Genomic DNA, 27,209 nt, shown 5'->3' on the forward strand with positions numbered 1-27,209 from the left:
ACATTCTCTCAAAAAATAAACTTTTTTTTAAAGTAAAAAAATTAAAAATAAAAACATATCTACAAATACACCTTCTTTCAAAAAGTAGAGCTTAATCCCCCAGTCCTTCAGCATGGGTTGTACTTGGTGATTCATTTCCCGCAAATAAGACAAAAGCAATGGTGTGTCACTTCCAACACAGGGGGAAAAAAAAGCGTTTGTTTTCCTCTTGTTCTCCCTTTTTTGGATCACTTGCTCTAGGGGGTCCAGTCACTTTGTCATGAAAACACTAAAGTGACCTTCTGGAGAAGTCCACATGGTCAGCAACCAAGGCCTGTTACCAAGAGCCAGCAAGGACCCCACGCCTCCAGCAATGGCCTTGTGGGTGAGCCCTCGGGTAATGGCAGCCCAGGCCCATGAAACCACAACTTCATGAAAGATCCTGAATCAGAATCACCCAGCTAAGCCACTCCCAGATTCCTGACCCACAAAAGCTGTTTAATAATCTATGCATGTTGTTCGAAGCTGCTAAGTTTGGGGTAATTTGATAGACATCAATAGATAATTAATAAAGTTAGCAATAGGAGCCTCTTGGCCAGGAACCACTAGGGTTTCCCCCTTTCCTGGAATATCTTAGAAACATAAAACCTAAAGAGGCCACAGGGACTCTTATTCCAATTCTCCAGAGTGGGGAAGGGTTGGTGGCAGAGCTTACACAAAGACCCACATTTCCAAATTCCCCACACACAGTGAAACACCTCTGCCCCCCTGCAAGTCTCCTTCTCCTCAGTGCATTTGCCCATCCACTCATCCCACAAATATTAAGCACCTACTTCATCTGAGTACTGGCTAAACAGCATTGAGTAAGACAGACCTGTTCTCTGGAGTTTACATTTTAATGGGGAAAGGCAGTGGTGATGACACAAGTAGGCACATAAATAATTTCAGACAGCATTAGGTGTTCTGGAGAAAATAAAACAAGGTAATGGGGAGATTCCTGAGATGGGAGGCAGGGTATGGGTATGGGGTAGACAATAGGCCTGCCGCTATCATTACAGGGACAGACCAAGGGCACAGATGGAGGCCCCAGACATATGTCTAAGTATTTAGAAGTATAAATCAAGCTAACAGACTATGAAGATATGTTCTACTATCCTATGTGGGAAATATGTCCCCATAAAGACCTGGAATACATGATCTGAATTTAAAATCTGCAGCCTTCCCAGAGTCCCACACCAGAACACAGCAGCATAGAGAGAGCCAGCTCAACCTTTAGCCCTCTTCCTGACCCCTTTTTCTCCCCACATGTCCCCCACCCTCACTCTGCCTCACATCAAGGGGACTCACCTGTGCTTGAGTGGACATTGTAGCCCAGTATCCCAGCTCTGGCCTCACCCCACTCCCAAACACAGGCCTAAGCAGGTGTTCTCTTAAGGTTCTGTCCATCCCCTGGAGGAGAGAAAGTAGGGGGAGGTGCCCAAAGCCTAAGGAGTTGAACAGGGCTGTTGAACAGAGATTCCAAGACCCCACTCACTGAAGCATGGTCCAGAAGGGAGCTTCAGGTGGGCACCTCTCTCTGGTCTCTTAGACTCCTCACACCTGAGGGGCATGGCCAGAGGAGGACCAAAACTAGTCTGTTACAGGTAGTGCATCATTTTCCTGCTGCTGTTGCAATAACCACAAACTTTAGTGGCTGAAAACAACACAAATTCATTGTCTTGCAGTTCTGTAGGTCAGAAGTCAGGTAGGATCTCAGGATTAAAACCAAGATGTTGGCAGCCTGTGTACCTTTCTGGAGGTTCTAGGGGAAAATCCATTTCCTTGCTCATTCAGGTTGTTGGCAGAATTCACTCCCTTGCAATTACAGGACTGAGATCCCTGTTTGTTTGCTGGCTGACAGCTGAGGTTCATTCCTACCTTCTTGTATTCCTGACCCATCACAGAATCATAGCCTAATCAGAGATTGTTAGCATTGGAAAATGGTGTTGAGGACACTGAGCCACCCCACCCCCTCCAATAGATCCCACATCAAGAGACCTTGGACAAACCCCAAGTTCTCCTAACTCCCAATTGATTATTCCTTCCCTTACATTTCATTGCATTCCCTATCAGGAAGGCCACCTCTCTGACAATCCACCTCCTCATGTCTTGCAAGAGCCAATCCAAAGGGTGCCCTTTCTGGAAAATCTTCCCTGCTGTGTTGTGACTAACCTTATGCTCTATCCCCTTTTGGTAGGCAGACAAAATTTGGCCAGCATCTCCTCATTTTTGTTCTCTGTTAGCTGTTTGTATGTGTTGTCTCCGTCACTAAATCACACATGCATTGTGACTTCTCTAGTTTTCCCATAACAGACAGCAAAGTGATAGAAATGTTTTCAGTGGAGAAAGCAGGGAAGTAAGTATGATGCAAAATGGAAGGAGACAGGACTTAACTCTAGAGTCCTGATGGCAGTTTCAGGCTGGTGATGTGTACAACTTCTCTGAGTGGTCTGTGTTGTTGTTGGAATCAAAGCAGGGATGTTAAAGAGGTCATCTATGCAATCAAGGCTATGCCGGAACACAGACTCTCTGGTACCCTCACCCACACCTTTAACAAACATTTCCTTCCTCATTCTGTCTTGGGCACCTTCCTTAGAATATGTGTCCATTTTTTGTTCCCTTGGAGTTCACGCTTTCTTAGACTCCCTGAAGGGAAGTTACAGGATGAAAACAGACTAGAAATATAAAAACAGAGACCACTGTGTCAGGGTTATCTTTAAGAGATTCCAGAATTTAAAAGCCTCCAATTTGCAGATAATTCCCGGAGCGCCTCTTGCTGGCTAAACATGCCAACCAAAATGATTTTGTAAACATAAAAAGAACAAAAAAATTGGGTTCCACTACCCAGTTTGGTTTCCTCCTGTAAGTAATGATGCAACTTTTCCTGCCCACGCCCACCTGATAGAATCAGAGTTAGTGGAAAGGCACTGAATATTTATGTGAAAATGCATTTAGGGTGTTGAATCCCCAGTAAGTTGTTAAATTTTGGGCCCAGGAAAGTGAAGTTATTCGTATAATGAAGAATTGAGCTCTTGCCATTGAACTTGGACCCTTGGTACAGGGATGACAGGGAGAATTGTCAGATTTCCAGGCGTCCTTTGCCAGCTTGATAAGTATTACAAGACCTGAAGGCCATGGTAGAGAGCAGCCAAGGATGAGACATGAAGCAAACGGCCAGGGTAGATAAGTACCTTGCTCAGCAGCTTCCAAATAATTTGGTCGGGGGGGTGGGGGGTGGATTTTTTAAATGATTTTATTTTTTTTTTAAGTAATCTCTATAGTCAGTGTGGGGCTCAAACTTAAAACCCCGAGATCAAGAGTTACACATTCCACTGACTGAGCCAGCCAAGTGCCCCAATTTTTTTTTTTTGATATTTTAAAACTATGTTAACAACAGAGGGGGCTTTTTCTCCCCCTTGGAAAAAGTATAAGATCTGAGAGTGGTCACATTTTTTTTTCCTGGGTATTAAAGAACAAGGTAGGACATTATGCATCTGGCACCATTAGGGGCCTCGTTGTTACGGTAACAGGGATGGGTAAGCATAGATTTCCAAATGCTGAAGGCCTCTAAGTCAATATAAGGATGAGCATTGGTGAAGCCCAGGTAGTGAAAGGAAAAAGCAAATAAATACTGTCCCCTCTTGCCCCCTGGCCAGGGCTGCACAAAAGAGTCCATTAAACTAATTGACGCAGGCCCTGCTGGAGAGCTGACAAAAGTCCCAGCTGGGTTAGGTTTCCCCACCTCGTTTCCTAGTTGGGGATCTCAGATAGCCTCCCTTCACTCGGGGAAGCTGGGTCACACGGGCAAAGCAATGGCCAGGAAGCTGAACAAGAACCCTAAGACCAGCCTACTGAGACCTTGTTCTTCCCCATCTGTGAAGTGAAGGTGTTGTTCTAGAAACTTTTCAGCTTTAATTCTGTGTGGAGAGGCAAATCTTTATTTAAAAAAAAAAAAAAAAAAAGCTCTCAGAAGACTTACTATTTACTGGATAGCTACCATGTGTCAGCTGCTTCTTATTAACACTTAATCCTCAAAACTCAAGTAGGATTTGTCCGTTTTGTCAATTGTTTCTCCCATTTTATAAATGAGGAAATTAGGTTTGGGAAATATAATAACTGAGGTCATTAAAGTCAGGCAGGCATACACCAGCCTGCACCCTGAAGTCTGTCTGGGTCCAAAGTCCATTTCTTTATACCACTCTGCTCCCTATCACCTTTTATGTCTTTACCACTTTCTATTATAAGTCACCAGCCCTGGAAAACCTGATAGAAATCACAGATGAAGCCATTCTGTAATCCTGGGAGACCTTCAGAGTCTGGCTTTGTGTTTACATCTTGCAGACTTTGTTCTCCAGCAACCTTGATCTTTGGGCCACTGCATTCTCTTGACTTGACTGAAAATATGAGTTGAACCCTACTTTGTGCCAGGCACTGTGCTGAGCTGTTCACATTACTCCTCTGACACTCATTACAACCCTCTGATATAGGTTCTGTCATTATCTCACGTCTCAGAGGACAGAACAGGCTCAGAGAGGTTAAGTAACTGGTCAGGAGCGGCACAGCTAGGTTGAGATAGGAGTCCAGAGGGTCTGATCTGTTAGGCTATAGAACTTCCCTTTGATGAGACAAAAGGGTCATTCCCCTAGCACTGTGCATGGTCCATAACCCAGACAAGATCAACTATTAAAAAGCCAATGGTTCAGGACTTGCAAATTGGATGTCAGTTCAATTCCTTCTGTCCCACAGTTATTCTCTGGGTGCCCATTCTGCAAATACAGGGGCACCACCTGCTTCCAGGCAGAGGCCACATCTTTCTGCCTTTCCATGAGGACTCACTGGAAACTGTTGAGCAGAGGAGGGGCAGAGAGAGAGGGAGACACAGAATCCGAAGCAGGCTCCAGGCTCCGAGCTGTCAGCACAGAGCCTGATGTGGGGCTAGAACCCATGAACTGTGAGATCATGACCTGAGCCAAAGTCTGATGCTTAACCGACTAAGCCACCCAGGCACCCCTGGAAACTGGGTTTTTAACTGACTTTGGCTGAATGTTCCCATTATTCACATGGATGAACCAAAGCCTTGGATGCCAGCATAAGGAGATGCCCCTTTGAACAGCTATACTTCCAAATGGCTTCTCACCACACTGGAATAAAATCCAAACTCCTGCTCTACATGATCTGACCCTCGCCTACCTCTCTTACCCTTGGTCACATGACTGAATAAATCTGACTTCAGCCTTTGTCATGTCTTTAAAGAGCCCTTTTAATTTGTTTCTTAATTTGTTTTATGACCACCCTAGCCTCCCCTACTAAGGAGCACACGGTAAATACTTGATTTGTTTGAATTTTCTGCCATTTGTTGTTTCTGATCCTTGTTGATTAACCCAAAGCATCATCAGGAATGGAAGCCTACTTTTTGGAGGCAATTTTCCATGGATCTCTTAAACAGAACAGAGGCACAACTGCCTTTGTTCTCACTCGTTTTCAAGGGTGTTTGTGTAGTGAATAGCCTTTGGAGATAGAGATAGTACCCTCCCTCCAGAGCAAGGAGCGGATTTGCTGGACAGCCTTGAGAGAGAGATAATGGCTTGATCTGGAGATGGAGGAAATGGGCTCGCTGCCCATTATAAAAGATGTGAATGTCCAAATACATGCAGCAATGCAACCCACTGTGAGTTGCAAGTGCCACCTGGTCCTCTCCACATCACCCCTGGGAACAGGACTTGGGGAACTGACACAAGACATTGCTGACACAAGAGCTACTGCTATTGCTATGAGTAATAAAGTCCTTTGCCTCTGACCCAGGAGTCTCATGTTTTCTTCCAACATCCATGAAATTGTGGAAGGCTAACCAGTTGACTTGCAAGTAAGGTAAAGGCCCAAACCTTTCATATTCTTGACGCCCACAGCCAAACTTTGCTCCAGGTGACACACTTTTGCTTCACTCATGCTCCAGCCGTCAGTGACAGCACAGAGTTACAGCAACCCTGAAGTCTGTGCTCTTCCTGGGGTAGAAAATTGCCAGGGAGTTTATTTAGAAACTTATTTATAATACTGTAAGGGAATCTCATTAGTACTGAGATATTTATAAGTATCAAGATGTTACCAGTTTGCAACATCACCAAATACAAGAGGAGAAAGCATGAAGCTCATTGTACACCTTGCTTGATCCTTTTGTGACTTTGTGTCAGCTGACTGCTCTCTGTTCAAGGCACTGGATGGCACCATGGGGTTTCCCTTCCATGATTCTGAATAACATGGTTTGGGAGAGGGGTAACTCTGTGTACTTGCATATTGTTATACTGTTTTACAATTAGCTATATGACTTTACAATTAAAAAAGATTTGAAATACTAAAAAATACAATTCATTATAATGACAAAAGTAAGTTCCAATATCAAATAAAAGGAAAGAAAATTTCAGAGCCTGTTAAACATTTGGAGTCTTAGTCCTCTCTCCTCCTTTATTTTATAAAGAGATTAGTTTCTTTGTTCTGTTGGGGGAGAGCAATGACTGGACCTAAATAGAGCAAAGAGAAGTTCTTCAAACCTTAATTCACTCATTTAAATATATATATATATATGTATATATATATATATATATACATATATATATATATAGTTTTCCTATCTGTAGTAAGTTCAGTGGGAAATAGAAAAATGTACCAGCTCCCATTCCCTATACTAAAGGCATTTACCGTGTTATGAGGGAGCTACCTTGTGCACAAATAATTTAAATAAAAGCAAAGGTGAGGCATGCCCCGGAAGTTGCAGGAATGCAGGGTAGGGGGCACATCTTGATGGAAACAGCAGCATTTAACCTGGATCATGTGGCTGGAAGCAGCTGGGCGTGGAGACAAGCCCCCTCCCCCCCCCCCCCCCCCACCTCCAGGGGCCATGCATGCTGGAGGGGCACAGAGGTCTGAGTGCTGGGCAAGAGTCCCAGCTGGTGAGGAGGGGAGCTGCCTCTTGACACATACATTTGAGTCAGACTGGGCTTGAATACCTAAGAAATGTGGACTGCATTAGTTTATTGGCGTGCTTTTGTGAATGTGTGGACTCAAGCTGCCAAACAGAAGGCCATCCAAGGGTGACAAATGGAAGAATGGGGACTTGCTGGAAGGTTGAAAGTCACGGTGAAGGAAAAGGCAAATATAGAAGAAAGGGAACAGGGCAGATCGGAAGCCAGGGCATCTACGAAATGCCTCCACCTCAGGAAACCTGCTCTTCTTTCCCTAGTCACAGACAGCTGGTTTACTGAAGGCAGGATTAACAGAAGTCCTTCACCTGGACTCTTACTTCAGGGCATCAGTTCAATTAAGTTACAGATTCTTTTAATTTGAGTGAATTCTTAAGTCCTACATTTTGGTATGTCAACTTCATTCAAGTTTGCTGAACAGGTTTGAGTGGCACAAATCTCTGGGATTCATGGCATTTTAAAAAGTTAGAGTTGGAGAAACTTCTATGGCTATCGGATCTCATTTCCACAGACCCTTATTTATTATATAGTTTTTGTTTTTTAAGCCCAATGTGGGGCTTGTACTCATGACCCTGAGATCAAGACCTGAGCTGAAATTAAGAGTCAGATGCTTAGCCAGCCGAGCTACCCAGGCGCCCTATTATGTAATTTTTAAAAATTGAATTTGTGGTCCTTTAAGGTTGGGCAATGATTCTTACAATGCTAGAAGGTAAAAATAAGACCTTTTTTTCCCCATTTTTTTTTTAACAAAACAAAATAGACAAATGTGTTTATTAGGTGGAACGTAGGAGGATCTTCTCAGAAGAGACATTCCACATGGCCTGAAATACTCTAAACTGACTTCACATACCTTTCTTCCCAAAGTAGATTCAAATCTTCACCTTACTGCAAAGAGAGAGGGTTTATCAGTCACTTTGGTGAGTCAACTGGGCTGCTCCACATACTAATTACCTAACGTGTAACAACAGATCAGAAATAGGCCAGGGGTCATGGTGCAAACATTAACTTGAAAAAAGGCCGCAAAGTAGCTGAGTGCATTCCCCTCTCCTGAACCCCCCTTCCGTCTTGTCTGGGAGCTCCTGTTTTGTGGAGACTGAAGAGTCAGCGAGGTGGTTTCCATGAGGCCCTTCAGAGCTTGAGGATGGACAACACGGGTGAGCCATTGGAGCTCCCAGGTCAGCCCAGAAGTCTCCTCTATCTGACCTGCCCCCTCCTGGCACTCATACAAGAAGTTCGTGACATGGCTCTGCTCCTCTAAACACCCATTATGGGCGTATGTCTGCACACAACTGCTCAGCAAGGTCCATGGCAGCCTCTGCTGATGGAAATGAACTTACTAAAAATGTAGGCAGTCAGGGCGAGGACACAATTGCACAAGCCTCACCTCGCCCAATTTTGCCACTAAAAACAAATTGTTATTTAGCGATCAAAGCAATTTGGCCTCCTTCAGAAAATTACCTACCTCAAGCTGTATACCAAAACCATCTGTGACCCCAGTCTTGTCAAGGGGTCTTCAAATGTGGAGTCATTAGAATGTAGCAATGTGTGTCTTTGTTGGAAACAAGTATGTAAGCGTTGGGTTAGAGAATAAACAGCTGAAAAATATATTTGTGGTCGAAGAAGTTAGTCTGCTCAGAGAAGGTGGGTGGTAGATGTGATATTCTGGGGGTTAGTTAACTAGCATTACTATACAAGGGCCCTACACCAGATGAGTAGATGACTCAGGGGGAAAACCTCCCGCACTGCTCAACACCAGCCCTCACGGTAGTGGTTGTGTGACCATGACGTCAGAGAGTGCAGGTCAGGCTGCTGTTGCCTTCCTGAAGTGTGCTTCAGCACTAAGACACCCTCTCCGCACGCATGGCACCCTTTCTCAAATCCCTCCTAGGAGCTGTCACATGATATCTCCCAATTTGAATTCTGAGCTTAACTTGCTTTAATTTTTTAAAAAAGTCAGCCAGGTCGATCAAAAAGAATGAAATCTTGCCATTTGCCACAATGTGGATGGGACAAGAGTGTATTATGCTAAGTGAAATAAATCAGAGAAAAATAAATAATTTCATTCATATGTGGAATTTAAGAAACAAAACAGAGGGACATAGGGGAAGGGAAGGAAAAATAAGATAAAAAAAGAGAAGGAGGCAAACCATAAGAAATTCTTAAATACAGAGAACAAACTGAGGGTTGCTGGAAGAGAGGTGGGAAGGGGGATGGGCTAAATGGGTGATGGGCATTAAGGAGGGCACTTGCTGGGATGAGCACTGGGTGTTGTATGTAAGTGATGAATCACTGGGTTCTGTTCCTGAAACCAATGCTCTTAAATATTTAAAATTTAAAAATTAAAAAAAAAGTCAGCCAGGTGATTTATCAAGTTTAAGTGGGCCTAATCGATTGATCAAGGAGAAGGGGAGGGTTTGATGCGGAAATCAAATATTGACTTTTTGTTGTTGTTGTTGTTAGTAAGTATAGATAGGATCAAGTGGATATAATTTTGGGAGAGGGTTGGGGAGAGCAAAGGAACAGATTACTGTGAAGAAATCCAGATCCTAGGAGAATAAGCACATGCAAAGACATGAAATTGCATGAAAATCCATCCACAAAATTGCCAATAAATGTCCATGTGGAGGGTGGAATGCATGTGGGGGAAAGAGCAGGCAGTGAGTTCTGGGACAATGCTGGGATGTCCTGCAAAGAGTTTCTATTTTATTTTATGTGTGTTGGGGAGCCATCAGAGAGTTGAGACAAGAGAGTAACTGGATCTGAGGAAGAACACTCTGGCAGCTAAGTTTGAGAGGGATGGAGAGGTGCAGAGGGGCAAGAGTGGAGTCAGGGGACCAGTGAGAGGCTGTAGCAGTGATGGGAGAGGGGAGTGGTCTGGGCTTGAGTGTAGAGAGCAGAGGCTGAACTGGAAATACTTTCTGGAGAGGAAATCCAAAGGACTAGTCATTGGGAGGGGAGAGAAAAGGATAAATACACCTATGTGTCCTGCTTGAGCATCCAGTGAATTCATTTATTTATTGGGATGATAAAGACAGGGAGGGTGGGAGGTGGCACTCAGCATGGAATGGGAAAAATCAAAGTCTGGAATGCTTATAAGAAATTTAAAGAAGCTTACCACGAGCAGACCATGAACGGTACTCTCCTGCCTCACTTAAAACTCACCATGGTCAGTGGTCCCTCTTGCCTAAGGCACTGGTTCTAACCCGGCTGTGCTTCTGCATCAAAAGCAAGCCCTCTGGATGCAGGCAGCTCCCTAGTCATCTTTAGGGCCAGGGCCTCTCCCACAGGACACAGGATTGGTCCTCAGCAGACTGGTTGCAACGGGGACTGGTTGCAACAATGAGTTCACCACACACTGTTTATGCCTTCAAATGTTTCTCTTTGCAAAAGTTAACACGTACACATTGTACACATTCAAATAATACAGAAAGTTTTAAAAACAATAAAAAAGAAAGGAAAAAAAGAAGAAGGTCTAGAAAGCAAGAGTCCCTCCTAATCCCCATGTTTCCATTTGGGCTCTTACCAAGGTGGTCTAAACTGGCCAGACCTGGGACCTGAAAGTGGTGTATCCTTCCCTAAAATGCCTGGGGTTGCCAGCAAACAACCAGGGCCTGGGAAACACCCTCTGTGAGTCACTGGGGAGAAAGTTGAGAGAGTCTGCCATTCTAAGAAGGTGCAGGAACTGCAGTGTCAGGAGTGGGGAGGCTGTAAGGCTGAGCTGCCCAGTTAGCCAAACCCGCTGAATGTGCTCAGGGCCAGCAGCCAGGGCCGCCTCCTCGCAGTCTCCGAGGGCAGGATCCCTGAGTTAGGAACTTTGCGAGTATTATGACTACATACTTTTATTGTAAAAATCAACACTCTGGTTATTTTTAAACAGACAACACATGCCCATGGTAAAAAAACTAAGTGAAATTCCAACATTTCAAAGGGATTTTTTTTTTCCCATGTCAAAGGAAAAAGGAATACTTTCACTCCTGTCCTGCAGTCTCCCAGGGCATGTTTGTTTCTGGGAACCAAGCCATGTGGAGGCCCCTCCTTTTTACACAAGTGATGCCATGTGGCCCCACTGTCCTTACCTCACTCCTCACCTGAAGTTGAGTCAAAAGCCCTTGCTCCACCTGCTGCAAGGTGGCGTGACCGCCAGTGCGTCCCTGGGCTGCTTATTGGCTCTGGCCTGGATGGAACGACTCTTGGAATGGCTGCATTGTTGAAGGTGAGGGCCAGTGGTTTTGATCAGGGCTGAAAACATATAAATTTAATACAACTAATTCTTGGTGATTTATGGAGGTGAAGGAAAGCAGGTCTGTGAATGCCGCCAGCAATAGGCTGACTCCAGCTCTCTGTCTCTTTCTTTCTCCTTCCTCCGCCCGCCACCCCACCCCCCAACATGTAGATCGTACAAGTAGCCTGAAAATGTGATTTGAGTTTTACCTTCAGGCTGACCCACAGTAAAGGTTTTGCTGAGAAGTTCACTGCTAAATTTGTTCATCCAACAAATACATATGAAGTGCCTAGTTTGGGTCACTGTTCACACAACAAACATGCTCCCTGGCTTCATAGAGCCTACAGTTTGGGTGGGGGAGGCAGGCCTATAAACAGCTATGTCAGTTAAGGACATGGAGGAGATCAGAGGGTGCTATGGGATAGCACCAACCAGCTGGGCAGCAAACCAACCAGGGAATCAGGGAAGGCTTCCCAGAGGAGGTGGTATTTTAGCTGAGATCTGAAGAGTGAGTAGAGTTAGGCAAGGTGGAGGGTACATTAGGAAAAGGGAAATGCAAGTGTAAAGATAGGGAGGCAGACAAAGGATAGCCCACTGAAACACTTGAACAGAAACGGCATCTGCAAGAGATGACAAACATACTGGTTAGGCCCTTAAGATTTCTCAAGTTACATTGAGTTCTAATTCCAACTCTACTTCCTACAGGCTGTGTGACCCTAGGCAAGTTATTTAACCTCTCTGTGCTCAATTCCTTCATCTATAAAACAGGACTGATGACTGCACCCAGTTCATGGGATATGAATGAGACAGTGTACATGGTAAGCACACGGTAAATCTTAGCTATTATTTTACAGTTCTGTTGGGCTGGCTGCAGACATGTGGTGAGAGATCGTACTTGTACGATCTACATGTTGGGAGGGTAGGACTCTTCAGGCAGCTAAAGAGAAACTGAGAGTAACAAAGGAAGGCCTGTGGAAGGCCTTCACTGAAGGCAGGGACTTGGTGATTTCCTGGAGCCTACAGGAAACAGAGAGGCACAGGCTGGGCGGTGCTGAGGCCTGGGCCGGCCAGATGCAAGCGCGATGATGAACAAGCGGCCTCTCCTCTCTGGGGCTGTGCCCTCAGAAATCGGTTTTCTCAGGGACCGAATGAGACAAGGGAGGCCAGAGGCCATCTCTCCAAGGTACACAGCACAAAAGCATGGGCTGGCGCCTTTCCCCTGCATTCCACAAATAGTTTGTGAGTGTAGCAACTTAGGGCTCTTACTCTACCGCCCAGGCCTCCTCTTCACCCAGATCTCTGTGATTTCGCCAGGCAAACATCCCGACCTTAACCTACCCTAGTTGGAACCATGTTCCAGTGGCTTGACTCTCAACTCTGTGAGGCCTGGGCTATCTCCAGCCAGATAGGGGTGCTGTAGCCTCTCCAACACCCCAGCATCAACACCAACCATATATTCGATTCAATGAAATGTATTTCGATTCAATGAAATACACCAGGCAGTGCTTCTCCAGGAGACAAGAGGCTCAACTCACACAGTGTGCTGGTGTGTGAATGTTTTTAAAAGTCAGAAACAATGCAGCTAGAGTTTTGCCAGCATGCTACTATCATTTAAAATAATTTTTATTATTATTTTTTAACATTTATTCTTTTTTGAGACACAGAGAGAGAGTGCGAAGGGGGAGGGGCAGAGAGAGAGGGAAACACAGAATCTGAAGCAGGCTCCAGGCTCCAAGCTGTCAGCACAGAGCCCAATGCCGTGCTCCAACCCACGAACCGTGAGATCATGACCTGAACCAAAGTCTGACGCTGAACCGACCTGAGCCACCCAGGCGCCTCGCTGCTATTATTTTTATGAGTTACATTAATCCTGAACCATTCAGTGTTTTATTAGTTCACCTTCAGTGTCTGGGAAAGCTTTAATGCAATGCAGTGGCACAGACACTGATGGAGGTCCTTCTCTGTGCCAGACCCTGGCTACACTCAGGGGATACAAAGGTGAAAGACTCAGAGAGCCAGACTCAGTTTTTGGAGCACAGCGTCTACAGGAGAAGAAAACAAAGTATTACACCATGTGATAGATATTAGGGTGGAGGTATAAAGACAGTTGCAGGGAAGCCTGCGCGCAGGGCTATTGGAGCACATCCACACAGGTTGCACACTGCCTAACTCTGGGGTGCCATTCACACAGACTAGGGTTTGGCAAACTTTTTCTGTAAAGGGCCAGATAGTAAATGTATAAATATAATATTTATATTTTATAATATATATAATATATAAAAGATAATATATATATTATATATATATAAATATATATATTTATAAAATATATAAATATTTTATACTTTGTGGGCCACACAGTCTCTGATGCAATTACTCAACTCTGCTGTTGTAGCACAAATGCAGCAATAGACAATATGTAAACAAATAAGCATGGCTGCATTCTAGTCAAACTTTATTTATGAGCACTGAAATCGAGTCATGAAATATTCTACTTTTCAATTATTTTCAACCACTAAAAAGCATCAAACATCATTCTTAGTTCACGCACTATACAAAAACAGGTGGTGGGCTGGATTTGACCCCAGGGCTCTACTTGGCTGACCCCTGACATAGATTACAATGAGAACGGCATCCCTTTGAGTTGTGCAGCAACCTGCGGGTCCTGTCAGGATCCATGCAGAAGTTGATATTTGAGCCAAGTTTTAAAGGATAAGTAAGCAAGTAGGTGCTGACCAGGTGGACATTTCAGGAAAGGGATGACAAGCACAGGGAACAGCATGGGCAAAGGCATAGCACAGTTTCCCAGGAGGAAACAGAGAGGGATGGGACATAGAAAGATAGGTTGGAAATAGTGTGGAGGGCCTTGAATGCCACACTCAGCAGTGTGGGTTCTGTTCTGTGGACAATCGGGAGTCATTCATGATTTTAGGCAGAAAGTGATAGGGTCGGGGAGCCTGGGTGGCTCAGTCGGTTAAGTGTCTGACTTCAGCTCAGGTCATGATCTCACGGTTTGTGGGTTTGAGCCCCTCATCAGGCTCTGTGCTGACAGGTCAGAGCCTAGAGCCTGCTTCGGATTCTGTGTCTCTCTCTCTCTCCGTTTCTCCCCCACTCACATTCTGTCTCTGTCTCTCTCTCTCTCTCTCAAAAATAAATAAAACTTAAAAAAATTAAAAGAAAAAGTGATAGGGTCTATGACTGCATTTTAAGGAGTGGAATGAGAGATGGAAAGACCAGTTAGGAGGCATGCAAACCAGGCAGGGAAGAGATGACAAGTGTCTAAACAAGCCAAGGAAGGGCACAGGAATCAAGAGAGAGAATTCAAATGTCAACTGAACACACAAAAAGATGCTCAGCATTGTTAGCCATCAGGGAAACATACATCAAAACCATCATGAGATACCACTTCGAACCCACTGGATGGCTTTCACAAAAAAAAAAAAGAGAGATAATAAGTGTTGACAGGGGTGCCTCACTGGCTCAGTTGGTAGAGCATGTGACTCTTGATCTTGGGGTTATGAGTTTAAGCCCCACATTGGGTGTAGAGAATCTGTAAAAATAAAATCTTAAAAAGAAAATAACAAGTGTTGGGCAGGATGTAGAGAAATTGGAGCCCTCCCACACTGCTGGTAGGGGTGTGAAATGGTATAGCCACTTTGGAAAACAGTCTCGTAGTGCCTCAAAAGGGGAGTACCTATGACCAGGAATTCCAGTCCTACATATATACAATAAATAAATAAATAAATAAATAAATAAATAAATAAATAAACAAACCTATGTCCACACAAAAATTTGTACACTAATGTTCAGAGCAGCCTTATTCATCCTAGCCCAAAAGTGAAAACAACCCAGATGTCCATCAACTGATACATGGATAAATAAAATGTGGTATATCTGTACAGTGGGGTATTATTCATCAATACAAAGAAACAAATTACTATACACACATGATGAACCTTGAAAACATCATGCTAAGCAAAGAAGCCAATCACACAAGACCAGGTATTATATGATTCCACTGAATGCAGAATGTTCAGACTAGGCAAATATACACAGACCGAAAGATTGGTGCTGACCTAGGGCTGGGGGAAGGTAAGGAGACTGAGGCGTGATTGCCAAAGAGTATAGGGTTTCTTTTGGGAGGTAAATAAGATATTCTAAAATGGATTGTGGTGATGGTTGCACCTCTCTAAATGGGTGATATGTACAGCATGTGAATTGTATCTCAATAAAACTCTAATCATTGGTTTTAAACTACATGCAGTTTTTGTAATTTAGGTTTTTGATTCTGTTTAATTTAATGCATATGTTTTCATCTTAGGAATGATATGCTAATAACAACTTTTTAAAAACTAGGACATTGTATAACCCATAGGGAATTATATGTGAAGTTGAATAGACTCAGAAATACCCATGGACCTCTTCCTTTCCCTTAGTCCTCATGGCCAGTCAGCCAAGATCACTTCTGTTTGTTTGTCTGTGTGTTTGTTTAACAGTCTTGTTGAGATATTATTCACATACCATATAACTCACCTATTTTAAGAGTACAGTTCAATGGTTTTCAGTCTACTCACAGAATTGTGCAATGATCTTTGCAATCCATTTGTCAAAACAATTTTATTATCACCAAAAGAAACTCCATACCCAGTAGTAGTCACTGCCTTACTCCCCCATCCGTCTAACTCCAGGCAACCATGAATTTATTTTTTGTCTCTCTGGATATGCCTGTTCTGGACATTTCACATGAATGGAATCCTACAATATATGCTATTTTGTGTTTGACTTCATTCACTAGCATAGTGTTTTGGTTCATAAAAAGTGTAGCATGTATCAGTACCTCATTCCTTTTTATTGTTGAGCAAGATTCCATAGTGTGGCTATGCCACATTTTATTTACCCATTCATTAGTTGATGGATATTTGGTTGTTTCCACTTTCTGGTTACTATGAATAATGCTGCTATGAATGTATATAAGTTTTTGTACAGATGTACATTTTCATTTCTCTTTGGTACATAACTAGGATTGGAATTGCTGGGTCAAACTTAATCATTTTATAAGAACATAGTAATGGTATCTTCAACATTCAGCAGACATGAATCTCATTGTCTATCAACTCTAGTTGTCATACGGTGAGTTTCCTTCCATCCAGGGAATTCAACCACCCAAACATAATGTATACGTCCTTAGATGTGGACATACACATTAGCTGGTATACCTGGATGCAGCTCTCATTTTCAACCAAAGATAAACAAAAAATAGCATCCACATGTCTTAAAGGAGAACACTGCCATGCATTAACCCCACTCGCCATATCTTTCAATGATATGTCATGGTAATTACAGTATGATATGTCCCCATTCCAATTAAGATGAGAGAGGGTACAGATAACAATGTCCCTTTTTCCTTCTCCTTACATTTTTCCTTCTTTTTTTCTCACAAAGGAAGCAAACAGAGTTAATGGTACAGTCATGCCAGCAGACCTGGCTCCCATGTTTAGGGGTTCAAGGCAGTTCTGCACAAAATAGTGCTGAGAATTCTCATCCATCATCCTCATGACTTTTCTTGTGTGTATGGTGAAAAATATACAAGATAAAAGATGTCATTTTAACCATTTTTAAGTGGCATTAATTCCATTCACAACATTGTGCAGCCATCACCACTATCTGTTTCCAAAAACTTCTGCATTACCACAAACAGAAACTCTGTAAACACTGAGGAAAAAACCATTCTCCTCATCCTCATGACTTCATTTTTTTAAAAAGAATTCTTAAATTTTTATTTATTTGAGAGAGAGAGAGAGAGAGAGAGAGAGAGAGTGAGTGAGAGAGTGAGCAGGAGAGGGAGACACAATCTGAAGCAGGTTCCAGGCTCTGAGCTGTCAGCACAGATCCTGACATTGGGCTCAAACCCACAAACCATGATATCATGACCTGAGCTGAAGTTGGATGCTTAACCAACTGAGCCACCCAGGTGCCCCACATCCTCATAACTTCTAATGTACTTTCTGTCCCTATGAATTTGCCTATTCTAGATATTTCATGTGAGTGGAATCATATAATATTTGTCCTTTTGCATCTGCCTTGTTTCACTTAGCATGTTTTCAAGGTTCACCCATGATGAAGCAGGTGTGAGAATTTTGGACACAATCCTTTTGATGGCTAAATAATATCCCACTGTATGGATATGCCACTTTTATGTATCCATTTATCTGTTTATGGACACTTGGGTTATTTCCACCTTTTGACTATTGCGAATAAGGCTGTAATGAACATTGGGTATAAGTATCTTTTTGAGTCCCTCTTTCCATTTTTCTTTTCTTTTTTTGAGTACCTACCTAAGACTAGAATTTCTGGGTCATATGGTGATTCAGTTTAACTTTTTGAGGCAATATTAAACTGTTTTCCACAGTGAGTGCACCATTTTACTTTCCCACCAACAATGCACAAGGGCTCTAATTTCTCCATATTCTCACCAATACTTATTTTCAGTTTTTGTTTTTTAATTATAGCCATTCTGGTAGGTGTGAAGTGGTAACTCATAGTGGTTTTGATTTGCATTTTCCTAATAATTAATGATGTTGAGCATCCTTTCATGTGCTTTTTTTGGCCATTTGTATATCTTTCTTTGGAGAAATATCTATTCAAGTCCTTTGCTCACTTTTTGAGTTGGGTTGTTTGTCTCTTTGTTGTTAAGTTTCTGGAGGGTTTTTTTTTGTTTTTACATGTTGTGGATATTAAACCCTTATCAGATATATAATTTGCAAATATTTTCTTCCATTCTTTAGGTTGTGTTTTCCCTTTCTTGATAATGTCCTTTGATGTACAAAGATTTATATTTTTAATGAAGCTCAATTTATTTGTGTCATTGCTTGTGTTTTTAGTGTCATACTTAAGAATCACTATCACCTTATGACTCGTGTGCAAGAGAGGCAGAACATATAAATGTCCCACAAAAGAATTAACATGGAAGAGATGGCAGGTCAATTTATCTTCCTATGAAGAAAATATTTGGAAAGCACATATTTGTACTGAATATTGGCTACAAACACAACACATCTTTTTTTAGACAATTCTGTTACTTAATGAGGTGTTGCTCTGAGAACAACTCTAAGTTCCTTTTCATCAGTTATTTGGGTCTGCATCACAGTAGTCAATTTGAGAGGTGTCTGCCACACCCATAAACAATTTCTCCTTCTAGAAAAACTATTCCCCCACAGTGTCCTCTGCCATATAGGTAGTCCCCTAGAAGCCATGTATGTACCTGGTCAGGACTTAAGTTGGGCGATCAGTTTCTGTCTTGAGCTTCTGTATTTGACACTGAGAAATGTGTTAATTACTGTAAGGGATGGTGAAACAGTCATATCCTGCCATTTCTGCTTCACTCCTTGCCTTGGGGTCCACGTGAGATCCCTATATATTTATATTAAATATTCCCCTCTGCAAATTTATGTGGATCAGTTTTGTATCAGTGTGATGTTTAAAAATAATATTTATGTTCCCATATTTGTGGGCTGGCTTCTCTCCCTGCAGAAACCACGTCTGCAATTGGAGTTAAACTATTTTAAGTCCCTTAAGTGAGGAGGTAAGAGTTTTAGGCTCATCCAGTTGGGGATGGGGGACCCTTAGAACACAGGTCATGATCTCCTTCCTGGAACATAGTCTAGGGATGCCTGCCAGCCCTGAGGAGAACCCTATCCTCTGGCACCATTTTAAACATGACATTGGTGAGATGGTGAGGCTGTGGTGTCAAAGGCAACCGCAACTATTAGCTTATGGCAGAATACCTTGGCTCTCCAAGGTGTGGCATTCAGGAACCTATGTCCCATTGAGGGACGCAAAGAGCCTGAGAAAAGCTGTGAACCCTCAGAGGTCTGTGTCTGATGAAGAGGCCGCCATGGCCAAAGCCATGGGTATTAGTAGTGGAGGCCAGGTGGACAGTCATACTTCAAGGACTGCCAGTCCTGAGGGCAGGGAAAGGAGATACCCAGCCTTATAGACCAGTGAGCACCCACAGGTGACTCTTCTTCTATCTTCAGGACTCAGTGGTCCTCTATACCAAGGCACATCTTGGGGAGGAGAAGGGACATGGGCCTCAAAGGTGTGAAATTACTGCTCTCAACTCATTTGCTAGACTAGCCTGGACACAACTCTTACTCTTCGGTAGGATATGGGTTCATCAGACACTGACAACCCAAAGAGGCCATGTGTTCTTTGCATATCTGAGATTCTATGAAGTTCAATTTAGATCATCTTCTACTAAAATCTCTAGAACCCCAAATCTATGGACATTGTCATCAGGAGCCAGAAGAAGAATACAAAGGCTACTGATTTCTGTCTTGCTTCCTCTTCCCTTTTCCCATTCTCCTTCTTCTCTCCCTCCCTCCTTTCCTTCATCAATATGTATCAAAGGCCCTATTCTGGATCAGGCTTTTTGCAGGCTCTAGGAAATCCCAAGATGACCAGATGCAATTCCTCCTGCATGGTGCTCACAGTCCTGAGGGAAAACAGTGACTACGCAGTTTCCAGACCAGTGAATTAATGCCAACAACAGGGGCCACAGGAGCAGAGAGGAAAGCCTCTCAACTCTGCTTGAGCAGGTGTTGCAGGAAGGTGTATGATTCTCAGAGGAGTGTGTGCACTTCTGGTATAGGTGTGGATGTCCATGGTAGACACAACTCATTATCTACCCCAAAACTATTCTACCCCTTCTTCCTTCCTCATCAAACCCCAATTCTGTTTGGGGCTGCCTGTGTGCCCATCCTCAGCACAGATATATGATTGCTCCTGTTTCCATTGTCAGACACTATTTCCCAGGGCCCCCGTCCCTTGTAGCTGTGGCTTGTGGCCCAGATCTGGGCAAAGGGAAACACTGTTAGCTTCTGCCATGCTCTGCTTCCCTAATAACTTGGATAGCCCTGGTGGTGCCAGCCCCTCCCCACTCTTCCTGTCCTGAGTGCATATGGGACACCAGGAGCTGTGGACCATCTTGCAATCATGATGACAAAAAAGCCAAAATGCTGAAATAGCAAAGAACAAAGATGAAAGAGCCTGGATTCTCAAAGACTTTGCTCAGCTGCTGCAGCAGCACTTGACTATCTATCTCCAGATTTCTTACCTGGAAAAATAAAACCCCTGCTAATTGAGTGTTTTTAAAAGCATTACTGAAAACATTCCTAACTGACACAGCAGTGTCTCAGAGGAAATACCTGCTCATTCAACATTTGGGGCCCAACTGCCTGAGAGCTGATTTTCTTCCTGTTAGCCCTGAAGCAAAATCTGACAGTCTGCAGCAGCATGTATGCCCAACTTTTATGGACTGAATTGTGCCTCCCCCACCTCAGTTCATATGTTGGAGCCCTAACCTCTAATATGACTATCTTTGGAGATAGGGCCTTTAAGGGGGTAATTAGAGTTAAGTGAATTCCTAGGAGTGGGGCCCTGTCCCATTAGGACTGAGGGGTGTCCTTGGAAGAGGAAGAAGAGATACCAGGAGTACGTACACATGGAGAAAAGGCTATGTGAAATCACTGAGAAGATGGTCATCTGCAAGTTTGGGAGAGAGACCTCCGGAGAAACCAATCCTGCTGACACCTTGATCTCAGACTTCCAGCCGAACTATGAGAAAAGAAATTTGTTGTTTAAGCCACCCAGTCTGTGGCATTTTGTTATGGTGGCCCTAGGAAACTAATACACCCAACTACCTCCTAAAGAGGTTCTCTCTGGAGAGGATATAGCCCATCACTTCCACCAACAGCAGAATCCACCACTGATGACCTTTCTTTCTTAAATACGAAGGGAAAGTCATGGGTTATTAGGCTTCTGAGGCAAGCAGCAGCATGAGAGGGAATAGCCAAAGATTAAAAACCCAAGCAAACCAACAAAAAAAGACAACTCAAAGATTAGAAAGAAACCCTATTTTTAAAACCATCTAATGCATACTCTCAGAGAGATTCAAAACAATATTACATCAATAAAACAAGAAGAGGATGTCAAGAAGAAAGAGCAATTGGAGAATAAGGATGCTTTTAAGGATTGAGAAATTACTGCCAAAATGAGATGAATTATTGAAGGATAAAAAGTAAACTTTGATAAAGAGTCAAACTATGAGAGCGAGCGAGAGAGAGAGAGAACTAAATAGAAAGAAGAAAACAAGGGAAAAATGGAGAGAAAGAAATAATAAAGGAAGGGAATTTCCAAGAGTTGAATAAGGACCCAAATTTTGATTGAAACAGCCCACAGTGAATGAAAAATATATCCTAGTGGAATGCAACAATATGAAGGGAATAGAAAGTCCCAAAAGTTTCCAAAGAGTCAAAGCTAGTCAGCTGGAATGGAACAGGAATTGGTCTGGTTTCAGACTGCTGCTTAGCAGCAACTCCGGACATAATAAATACTTTCACAGTTATGAGGAAAAAGATCATTTTGAACCTGGAATTCTATACCCAGCCAAACATCTATCCAGTAAGAGAGTGAAGCAAAAAACTTTTTCCAAACAGGCAAGGTCTCAGAAAATGTAACTCCCATGTGCTCCCTCTCATAGAAAACTATTTGAGGTTGTGTAAATAAATAAGTAGGGAAAAATGGGATACCAGAAAGCAGTGTATCTTTAACTCAGGAAAGCAATGAATGCAAGACCCAGTATTGCCAAAAAGGAAACCATTTCAGCTCAGAGCAGAAAGATGGAGGGGTTCAGGACAGAGGCTTCTGGAAAAATGGAGGATTTTAGTTGAGATATTTTTTTTAATGTAAGAATATGATAAAGACATATCATGCAAGGAAAAAACCCCAAGCCAGTCAGAAACTCTGAGAGGGAGAGGAGAGAAATGGTTGTATGGGAAAATTATAGTCCAAACTGGAAGCAAACCAAAATGAATTTAGGGTAACCATGTTCCATTCCATGGCAAATCCCAGTGATTTTTTAAATTCTAGAACCCTATTGTTTATCTAATTTTATGCTAGTTCTCATAATTCCTCTGTATTCCTCATACCTCATAGTTAGTTCCTACATATGCTGATGGATATAAACTGGTTTTAAAAACATGTATGAAACCATAAGAGACTCTTAAAAACTGAGAATAAACTGAGGGTTGATGGGGAGTAGGACGGAGGGGAAAGTGGGTGATAAGGATTGAGAAGGGCACCTGTTGGGATGAGCACTGGGTGTTGTATGGAAACCAATTTGACAATAAATTTCATATTAAAAAAATAAATAAAAACATGTATGAAAACTTGATTTGTTTGGGGCACCTTTAGACTCTTCTGGTACCACAAAGAATATTTGTGGTGTCTGATTGGGTTCTGGTTACACATTACTTGGTTTATGAAAAATCACCCCACTGTACTCATGATGTGTGTGCTTACCTCACATGTGATTTTTTTTTTCTTCCTGTTTAAGTGTACCAGACAAAAGCAGAAGTATGGAAGGTAGGAGAAGGAGAATGGAAAAAATGGTGAAGAGTGCTGATATCTTTATCTTAAGAAGTAATTTTTTAAAAAGTAATAAATAAAAAAAGTCCTGAATATTTAAATTTACCAAGGTAACTGCGGAGACTTGGTGGCTCAGCCGATTGAACATCCAACTCTTGATCTAGGCTCAGGACATGATCTCATGATTCATGAGATCAAGCCCTGCGTCAGGCTCTTATGACAGTGCAGAGCCTGCTAGGAATTCTCTTTCTTTCTCTCTGCTCCTCCCCTACTTGTGATCTATAAATAAATAAATAAATAGATAGATAAACAACCATTAAAAATAAGTGTACCAAGGTAACCAATAGACAGAATAAAAGTAACACTGGAACAGTTTAACACCGAGAAGCCCAGTGGAGGGGAGGTAGAGGGAGTGAGGGACAGTCGTGTGTTTCACGGCATGAGTCAGTAGATGTCCCCTAAGTTGGTGCTAACCACCTGAAAACTGAAGTCACTAGTAGTTAAGGGCATTGCTTCTGATGTAGGCAGGAGTGGGAATGGAGACTGTTGTTATCAGTGATTCTGAGCTATTCAACTTATTACCACATGAGAAATACTATCTTAATAATATAAAACTTAAAAAAACCCTATTCAATAAAGAAGTACTAAATTGTATGATGCAATCAATCCATAAAGGCTGAAGTGGAGCTGAGTAGAGAATTTTGATGTTTCATGGCTAGAGCGATTCTTTGCCCTTTCTTCTAAAGTCACCCAGACCCACTAAAGTTCTAAAGGATCTTTTGGTTTTGGAAAGGTCCTGGCTGTAAGATCTTGACACAGGCTCTAAAAAGCATAAACAGCTTTTAAGAGTTCTAGGAGAGTCTCAAAGATGCTCCAAACAAAACTAATTTTATTACTTTGTGTTTTATTTTTTAAGTTTGTTTTTTTTAGTAACCTTTATACCCACCCAATGTGGGGTTTGAACTCACAACCCTGAGATCAAGAGTTGCATGCTCTTTCTACTGAGCCTACTGTTTTTGTTTTGTTTTGTTTTTGTTTTTTTGAGAGGGGATGTGAGCAGGAGATGGGTAGAGAGAGAGGGAGAGAGAGAATCTTAAGCAGGTTCCACATCCAGCTTGGAGCCTGACTCCAGGCTCACTCTCACAACAGTGAGATCATGACCTGTGCCAAAATCATGAGTCAGACACTTAACTGAGTGAGCCACCCAGACACCCCAACTTTATTTATTTATTTATTTATTTATTTATTTATTTATCTGTTAACTTACTTATTTTGAGAGAGAAAGAGAAAGAACACAAGTGCAAGCGGGGGGGGGGGGGAGGGCAGAGAGGGAGAGAAAGAATCCCAAACAGGCTCTACGCTGTCAAGGCGGAGCCAGACATGGGCTCGATCCTATGAACAACGACATCATGACCCAAATAAAGATCGAGGGTTGGTTGTTCAACTGACTGCACCACCCAGGCATCTCCCAACCTTATATTTTAAAAAGCAGTTTATACCCACCAGCCTTTGTAGGGACTATGCTCCAGGGAAGTATGGGGGGGGGGGGGAGTATGGGAATTCGCATAAAACTCAATAAACAATAGGATGTTGTAATCTCAAAATTATTGGGTGTTTGCCATGAAGTTGAATAGTTACTTTAATTTGCTTCACAACCTGGACAAAACACACAGCTAGGTGATGATATCAATTCACAAATGTTCATACATTTCGCTCTATAAAATCTACATTGTGCTGAGTAGTGGAAGCTCAGTCCAATCCTCAGGGATGCTTTTGAATTGTAGACTGATTTGTGAATTAACAAGGCATTTTATATGGAACTTCCTCCTAGAAAATATACTCTTAAAGCATTTTGTACTGAAATTAAGAGGCTCCTGCGTTGCCCTTGAGGCCCCTCCATGGAAGGATCCATGAAATCTTGCTCCAGGTCTTAGAGTTGAAGAACTGAAGTCCACTATGTTTCTAGCATTTCCATAGGTCCTAGGGCAAGAGAATTACTTGGGAGGCTCATAGCGAGCAGATTCCTCTTGTGGAGAGCCCTGTGTGGGGATAAGCTTAGAAATTCCCTGGACTTGCACCAAGGGGTTAACAAGGTATAAACAATTACAAAGTCATAGGATGCTCACACCCAAGTTTGGGTAAACAAGATTAGGCGAATAAGGATAGAGAAGGGGGGCTAAGTCCCCCAGAATAGAGGGGTGGGCAAAGGCCCCCAATACAAACATATATGAGGTAAGTAAGATTAGGTATTCAGGGCAAAAGTGTCCGCCAATTTAGTACTATAGCAGAAAGCTGCTTTCATAGGAAGGAGGGACCAAATTAGGTAAACAGGTAAATAGGGGTATAGACCCCTGTGCTGCAGGTGACACTGCCCAGAGCAGAGCTGATTAGCAAAAGAAAAGTTGCCTTATTAACTCTGAGGTTACAAGCTCTATCTGTCCTATCCCCCAGGCTAGCTAAGATAAACAGACATGGCACTTCCTGTCTGCTGTTAACAACCATCTGCCCATCCGCCTGGCACCAGGACTTTGTTTTGTATTAACCCAAACCCCTAAACCCGAATACTTCAAGACCCTCTTTCCCTCACGTCCATGAGTTAATGTTTACAGTTTCATTGTTTCTTTGTGCACGTCTATCACCATGTTTGTAAGCCTTCTGATCCTAATAAAAATGGAGCAAAGACCCTTAATTGGGGCTCTTGTCTTTTCCTGGACATTAGCCATCTCTTGCTTTTAATCCTGCATCTGCTCTCTTGCTGGTCAAGAGAGAACCTTAGACTTAGAGTCTACGACAGCCTTGGTCACTGAGATGTTCCAAGCAGAAGCAAGCAGAACTAGTTGAGTGGCTCTGTTTACAGGTGAAGAAACCAAGGGCCAGAGTGAGGAAGTATCTTACTTCCTCATCCATTCAAGATCACAGCAGCAATAATCTCCATGGAGGGCCTAAGAGTGGGAGTCCCTTCACAGATGCACCCTTGATAATCTTTTCAATAATAATTGGTCCTGGTCTGGCATGATCTTGCCTAGTCTTCAGAGTCAGAGAGGGTGAGTGGCTTGTCAAAGTCACCCGAAAGGAAGTAGCTCAGATGGCTTGGAACCCTTTATGGGTAACTTCAAAGCAGGCAGCCAAAGGTTGTGGGGACTATAAAAGATAGCAAAGATACTGTTTTACCCTCATAAAGCTGTCAAGCCTTATTGGTGGGGATAATGCATATACACAAAATAAAATATTTATTGGATGTTTACTACATGCCTGGCCTAGAGGAGTGGGCCCTGGGAGATGGCCTTGAGTCCTGAATTCATCCTGCCCGAATTTTCATTCTCTTTGGCTCAGATAACAGTTTTAATGTTGTGTGCACTCAGGCTGCAGCTTGGGAGAATGTGTGTCCTCATTTCCTTCACCCTTCGTTTATTGAGGCCCTCTGTAATTTCCACAGAAAGGAGGAAGCCCTGTTGTCCTTTTTGATGTCCCAAGTAGGAAGCAGTCTGTGGTGAGTCACCGCTGCCTGATCACTTATGAGGAGGTGAGGACCCCAGGGGAGGGCAGGGGGCCTGTTTAGGGATCTACATGGATCCACTTTGGGCATCAGTCAGCCTCCACCAGACACTGACCAGAGTAACGGTTCCAGCAGGCAGCCCTAAGCAAGCCACTCCTTCCCTGGTCCTGAGGCCCTGCTGAGCCCTCCAGCCAGCCCCACATCTCTCTCCTGGGCCCTCCTCACTCTGCTCCCTCTTCACTGCTGTGCTTGTCTGGATGCCACACACTGTCACCTACCTCCCTGCTTTTGTCCACACATTGTCTCCTGCTTGCTAGGCCCTTGCTGTCCTGTCCAGCTGGCAGAACATACCCATCCTTCACATGGCTGCACAAGCTATGGTTCTTTCGTGATGCTCTCCTGGACACTTGCAAGTCTAACTTTGAGCCCAGCAGTTTCCAGGGCTGACAGTTGCCTGCTGCTCTCAATACCTCTGCCCCCTGCATCTCACTTGTTTTTCTCCATCACTGGATGTCAGGGACCTGAATTTACGCACTTTATATCCACATCCTTGGCGTAAGGCATGCTGCCTAGTCAACACTCAAAAACAAAACAAAGCGAAAGCAAAAGCAAAAACAAAAAAAAACAACAACCTAAAATTATCGACCAAGAAAATTAGGAGAAACTAAAAAGGAACAAAGGCCTTTATTTGGGATCCCAGAATTGCTGTTTGAGAGGCACAGTTTCTAGGATAACCAGGAAAGTGTCTGGTTCACATAGGGCATTTTATGAGAGAGAAGGAAGGAGTCATTATATGATTCAGATAAAGAAATGGAAAAACAACAACAAAAAAAACCCTATGAATTTGGTGTTGAGCGGCTGAGCCACTTCTGATTAATCTTATTGATTATTTTACCAGTGCTATCAAATGAAACTGTCCCTGGTATGTATTAATTAACTTTACTGTCCCCTTATGGTTCGATTGCCAGTTGCCCTGTTGAAATTTTATGAGCAACTGCCTTGCAAGACAATTGCTACTTGTGGCCCATTTCGAGAGTTCATCAGTTGGGAAAGAAAACGGAGCTTCAAATGG

At 43.0% G+C, this 27,209-nt stretch overlaps 1 protein-coding gene across 5 annotated transcripts in view; it reads right to left on the bottom strand.

Annotated features, from left to right (window-relative positions):
- Positions 1-27,209, bottom strand: part of SIAH1 (siah E3 ubiquitin protein ligase 1) — an 83,362-nt gene that overhangs the window by 43,835 nt on the left and 12,318 nt on the right. Inside the window, exons 2-5 of one of the 5 annotated variants that reach the window (XR_006197208.1) lie at positions 20,715-20,829; positions 11,081-11,231; positions 7,843-7,877; positions 6,515-6,533 (exon numbers count right to left, since the gene is read on the bottom strand). The gene's annotated coding sequence lies outside the window, so the exon portion shown is untranslated. Of the gene's footprint in view, positions 1-6,514; positions 6,534-7,842; positions 7,878-11,068; positions 11,232-20,714; positions 20,830-27,209 lie in introns of those variants that run through there. The other 4 variants (XR_006197209.1, XM_042919286.1, XM_042919288.1 and 1 more) reach the window with 4 other exon arrangements.

The sequence above is a fragment of the Panthera leo genome, chromosome E2, assembly GCF_018350215.1.
Source record: "Panthera leo isolate Ple1 chromosome E2, P.leo_Ple1_pat1.1, whole genome shotgun sequence".
Classification (NCBI taxonomy): domain Eukaryota; kingdom Metazoa; phylum Chordata; class Mammalia; order Carnivora; family Felidae; genus Panthera; species Panthera leo.